Consider the following 6025-nt stretch of genomic DNA (forward strand, 5'->3'; position numbering starts at 1 on the left):
GGCCGCTATGCAAAAACAAACAAAAAAGCAAACAGGTGTTGGCAAGGATGTGCAGAAATTGGAACTCTGTGTACCACTGGTGGGAATGTAAAATGGTACAGACACTATGAAAAACAGTATGGCGGTTCATCGAAAACTTAAAAATACAATTACCATATGATCTAGTAATCCACTTCTGGTTATATACCCAAAGGTATTAAAAACAAGTACACCCGTGTTCACTGCAGCATCATTCACAATAGCCAGAAGATGCAAACAACCCCAGTGTCAATCTACAGATGAATGGATACATAAAATGTGGTATATACGTACAATGGAACATTATTCAGGCTTAAAACGGAAGGAAATTCTGACACGCGCTGTAACGTGGATGGACCTTGACGACAGTATACTAGGTGAAAAAAGCCAATCACAAAGAGACAAATACTGTATGATTCCACTGAAATGAGGTACCTAGAATAACCAAATTCATAGAGCCAGAAAGGAGAAAGGTGGTTTCCAGGGCTTGGGGTAGGCAGGAGGGCATAGGGAGTTGGTGCCTAGTGGGTCACAGAGTTTCAGTTTTATGAGATTGAAAAGAATTCTATAGATGGATGGTGGTGGTATCCTACAACAATGTGAATGTACTTAATGTCACTAACTGTACACTTACAATTGGTTAAGATGCTAACTTTTATGTTATGTATATTTTACCACAACTTAAAAAAAAAAAGAGAGAGAGCTTTGTCAGTCCAAGACTGGACTTGGCTCTTTTTTTTTTAATTTTTTTTTTTTACATTTTTATTTATTTTTGAGAGACATAGTGTGAGTGGGGGAGGGCCAGAGAGAGAGGGAGACACAGGATCCAAAGCAGGCCCCAGGCTCTGAGCTGTCAGCACAGAGCCCGACACGGGGCTTGAACCCACGAACTGTGAGATCATGACCTCAAGTTGGACACCCAACCAACTGAGCCACTCAGGCGCCCCTGGACTTGGCTCTTAAAGAACAAAGTAAGTGAGCATCTTTTTAAAAAAATGTGAACCAAAACTATAAAACTTCTAGGGAAAACAAATAACAGGAAAGTAGTTTTGGCATTTGGCTAGGGAAAGAGTTATTAGACTCAACATCAAAAGCATGATCCTTAAAAGGAAAATTTGACAAATTAATCCTCATCAAAGTACAGAACTTTTGATTTGCAAAAGCCCATGTGAAGAGGATGGAAAGATATGCTACAGACCGGGAGAAAATATTTGCAACATCTAGACACACAAGGAAATCTCAAACCTCGACAGTAAAAAAAACAAAAAACAAAAAACAAAAAAAAACCCAACAATCCAACTGGAAAACAGGCAAAAGACCTAAACCGATATGTCATCAAAGATGATGTCAGATGGCAGATCATCTCCTGAAAAGATGTCCAATATAATTACTCATCAGGGAAATATAAGTTAAAAGTACATCACTGCGCAGCTATCAGAGTAGCTAAAATAAAAAAATAATGACACCACCAAAATGCTGAAGAGGAGGAGAAACCGTATCCCTCATACATCGCTGGTGGGAACGTAAAGTGGCATAGCCTCATAGATAACACTTGGCAGTTTCTTGTAAAATTAAGCCTGCAGCTATTATGTAACCCAGCAATTGTCCTCTTGGGCATTTATCCCCAAGAAAGTAAAACTTCTGTTCCTACAGAACCGATACGGGAATATTCATGCCAGCTGTGTTAGTAACAGCAAAAAACTGAGAAACAGCACTGTTCTCCCTCAATGAATAAATGTAGTACATACAGGGGCATCTAGGTGGCTCAGTCCGTTAAGTGTCTGACCTTAGTTTATGTCATGATCTCGCTGTTCGTGGGTTCGAGCCCCGTGTAGGGCTCTGAGCTGACAGCTCAGAGCCTGGAGCCTGCTTCGGATTCTGTGTCTCCCTCTCTTTCTTCCCCTCCCCCACTCGTGCTCGCTCGCTCTCTCTCTTTCAAAAATAAACGTTAAAAACAATTTTTTTTAATGTAGTACATACAAACCATGGAATACTACTCAGCAACACAAAAGAGTGAAGTACTGATATACACAGTAACTTGGGTCAATTTCCAGAAGATTAGGCTGAGGGAAAAAAGTCAATCCCAAATGATTACATACCGTATACATTAACATAACATTTTGAAATGACAAAAATTTTTAAATGGAGAACAGATTGGTGGCTGCCAGTCATTAGGGACAGAGTGGGTGGTGGCGGGGGGGGGGGGTTCTGTATATTTATAAAAGCGCAAGAGAGGGAACCCTATGGTGGTGGAATGTTCTGTCTCCATTGTGATGGTGGATACGTGAACATACACGTGTGATAAAATTCTATAGAACCAAATATGCACACAAATGAGGACAAGTAAGGTTGGGGAAATCTGGATAAGAGCAGTGGGGTGTCATTTTCAATGCCCTGGTTGTGATATTGTACTAGTTTTGCAAACTAGTATCATTGGGGGAAACTAGGTAAAATGTACAAGTGTTTTCTCTATTATTTCTTAAAGCTGTGTATGAATCTGTAATTATCCCAATAAAAATTTCCACTAAGAAAAAGATCAAAGATTACCCAATATCTAAGGAAAGTCTCACGAGAAACAAATGAAAGGAAGGGAAATTGGAGGAAACAAAGAGAAAAAACATCAGGACGCAGAAAAAATTCAAACATTGCTAGTAATAATGTCCAAAAAATGCTTACATAATAAAGCGGTAAACACTACAAAAAAAATTCCAGAGAAATTAAGAAGAACTTTCGGAAATTAAGAAGTATAATGGCAAAAATATAATACTGGATAGAAGAGTTGGAAAAGAAATTTGAGGAAATCTCAAATTTGAGGAACAAAAAAGATGAGGTAAGAGAATGAGACAAGCAGCCCAGAAGTCCAATATCTAAATAACAGGAGCTTAAGAACAGAGAAAACTTGGAGAGAAAATGGTTTAAAGCCATAATTCAGGAAAGTTTCCCAGACTGACAGAGCTCACCGAGTACCCAGCTCGGTGGGTGAGAAAAATTCACACCAAGTACATCATCGGCTTGAAGGTTCACAAGGCTGGAGGTGAAGCAAAGGGCCTGAAAGCTTCAGAGAGGGAAGAAGCACAACACACATGTAGCACTGGGAGTCAAAACGGGATGGGGAAACACCGGCATCTAAAATTCTGAGGGAAAATGAATTCCCACCCAGAGTTCTGTTACCCAGGCAAGCTCATCCCTACATAAGACTAGAATAAAAATAGTCAAGACCTTCAGAATTTCATTCCCTGAAGTGGTTCTGAAGAGAAGCTACATTTTAGGGTTAGGAAAAAAGTAGTCCACGAAGTCATAAACCTTCTAGAAGTTAGTTTTCTGTAGGAAACTTCAAGGGACACGGTCTCAGCAAAGTGTGACAGGGAACATAGGCCTGGGGATGTTGTTAAGCAGTAAGTGTCCTTATGGGAGATGGCTTCACTTTTGTGCACACCAGGTTGACTGCCACACTGGCCACTTGTTATAACGAGGATGGAGCTTCGTGAAGACGGCCACTAGCTCCACTGCCTCCTGTGTTCCTAGGTCTGGGGAGGACCGATCTGGGGAGGATCACTTTGGGCCTGGCCACAGGTCTCCACGTGCCCAGAAGCCTGTCTGCAGGAAGCCCCCTGTGGATGTGCTTCACCAAATCAAGGAAGCAAATCCAGATAAAGGAAGACAGAGGATTCAGGAAAATGGGAGATCTGTGTAGGAAGTAGCAGAGGGAAATCCTCAGAAGGGTGGGAGATCCCACCATGACAGCTGGGGGAAATCAACCAGCCCAGATTCGAGCGAACGAGGATTCTGGAAACACAGTGCCAAGAGGAAATTGACGGGTGTGCACATATCAGGAGAGTTGCATTTACGGCAGACTTTGGGTACACAGAAGTGATAAATGCCTAGAAACTGAAATAACTTTTTAAAAAGTGACAAAAGTAAGAAGTTGTACAAGAAAGGAAATGGAATCATATTCTATGATGTGACTTTGTTGAGGTCGTAATAGTCATAATAATATATACACTGAATGTTAATCTAACCCAAAATAATAATACAACTATACATGGAGAAAGGGGAAGAGAAGCCGTGTGTAGTGTGTGTGTGTGTGTGTGTGTGTGTGTGTGTGTGTGTTGGGAGTGTTAAAGAAATCAATAAATGATGCCTAACGCTGCGGAGGCGTGATTTTCATAGGCATGAGGGTAAACACCAAAAATACCAATTGAATTGGAAATGGTTGCCCATTGGGAGTTGGAAAGGAAGAGATACAGGCAACTGCAAGCCTTGCTTTTTAGTTTTTTTTTTTTAACGGGTCTTCCAGAAATATTTGGTTTTTTAAATGTCCAGAAAAATTTTAATTATAAAATTTTAATTGAAAAACTTTAATTTCAATTCTGTCAAAAAGGGATTCTACAGAAAACAATGCTGTGTGGTGTTGGGCTGGTGCTCACAGCACACACTGGTCTCACCCAGCGCCCAGGAGCAGCTGATGCTGTGGAGTGGTGACATTGTCTAGGGAAGAATCAATTATGGAGCCAGCACAGAGACTTGCCTTGCCAGGCTGGGGCTTTCCTGTAGGATTCAGTGTCCACTCCAGACCTGTGCCCAGTGTGCATGCGTGGGCCGTGGTTTCTCTCAGGATGGCTGGGTCCCAGGACCGGGAATCGGGGTGGGAGAGGGACCCTTTGCGGCCACCCAGCGTGTTTGGACAGCCGTTTTCTGATTGTGAGTCCTACCTGCCTGAAGTCCCAGACATGCTCACCTTCCCAGCCTCCCTTGCAAGTAAGGTATAAATACTCCTGCACTCCAGGACGCAATGTGTTAATGAGCAGTTTGGTCCCAAAGAGCAAAACTGGGGAAGAATGAGTGCTCCAGAGATGCCAGCCATGGTGCCCTCCGCCACCCAACGTCCTCCTCCGAGCCCAGCGTGACTCATGCCTGAGCAGCTCTGGACAGAATGTGAAGTTGGAAATGGTATGAGAATGAGGGGGGTGGCGGTGGGGCCGAAGGAAGAGATGTGCAGAGAGGCATCAGGCACACAGATGGGGAACAAGAGGGGGTGGAGAGCACAACCAGAGAGGCAGAATACCAAGAGAGCAGGGGAGCAGCCAGGCCCTCATTTTCAGGGCGACCTCATCAGCAAGCCTCATTTTCAGGGCGACCTAAGTGAGCCTGTTCCTTTTGCTCAAAGAAGGAGGGCTGTGCGGAAAGGTACCGGCCCCCAAATTCTGGGACCTGCTCTTCGGACCTGCCCTCGAAGGGGAGGTGCATAAGAACAGGAAACCCACGTCCTGGGACAGGTTTCACCACCAGCTCCCCCACACCCATCTCCAGCCTCTGCCTGTCAGAACCTGCACCTCCTCTCTGGTTCGTGAATTCACCCAGCTGCTCAGGGTCAGACCCCTCCTCCTGTATCCTCAGCCGGTTGCCACAAACACAGGGGCCTTGTTCGCCGTGTAGCCCCAGGGCCTAGAGTTCCACCTGGTGCAGAGCCAGGGCTCTGTATATTACCTGTGCAATGATATTAATAATTCTTAGAGGTCCCCAGAGAAAGCCATCTGCTCCCTCCTTGGAGGCCACCAGCCGTCTTCCTGGTGCCCACGTCAGCATCTCTGACGGCTGGCTCCTTCAAACCACCCTTGCCTGCCAAGTGTTGCGCACATGAGCCGGAGTTGTCCCTGCTGTCCTGGGGCTCACGCAGAACCATACGGCAGGGGGCCTGGCCTCCCGTGGGCACTCCTTTGGGAGCCTCGGCACCAGTTACCCCGAGACCTCTCCTCTCTCCATCCCCTTCTGCATCCAGCTCAAGACCAAACACCAGTTTGGGGGCACATCTCTGCTCTTGCCTCAGCTCCTGACTCTGGGTGTTCGTAAAGCCCAGCCCGCTCTTAAGGGAGAGACACAGGGTCTACAGCTGCTCCAGGGTACGGCTATCCATGCGGTCTGCGGCTGAGCGGCCGGGCTCCGTGCTGCCCTTGCTCTGGTCTAGGTCTTTCCAGCCAGTAGTCAGGGCGGGGAACATGTAAAGAAG

Source organism: Panthera pardus, unplaced genomic scaffold, assembly GCF_024362965.1.
Source record: "Panthera pardus isolate Hobbes unplaced genomic scaffold, ASM2436296v1 HiC_scaffold_16, whole genome shotgun sequence".
Taxonomy (NCBI): domain Eukaryota; kingdom Metazoa; phylum Chordata; class Mammalia; order Carnivora; family Felidae; genus Panthera; species Panthera pardus.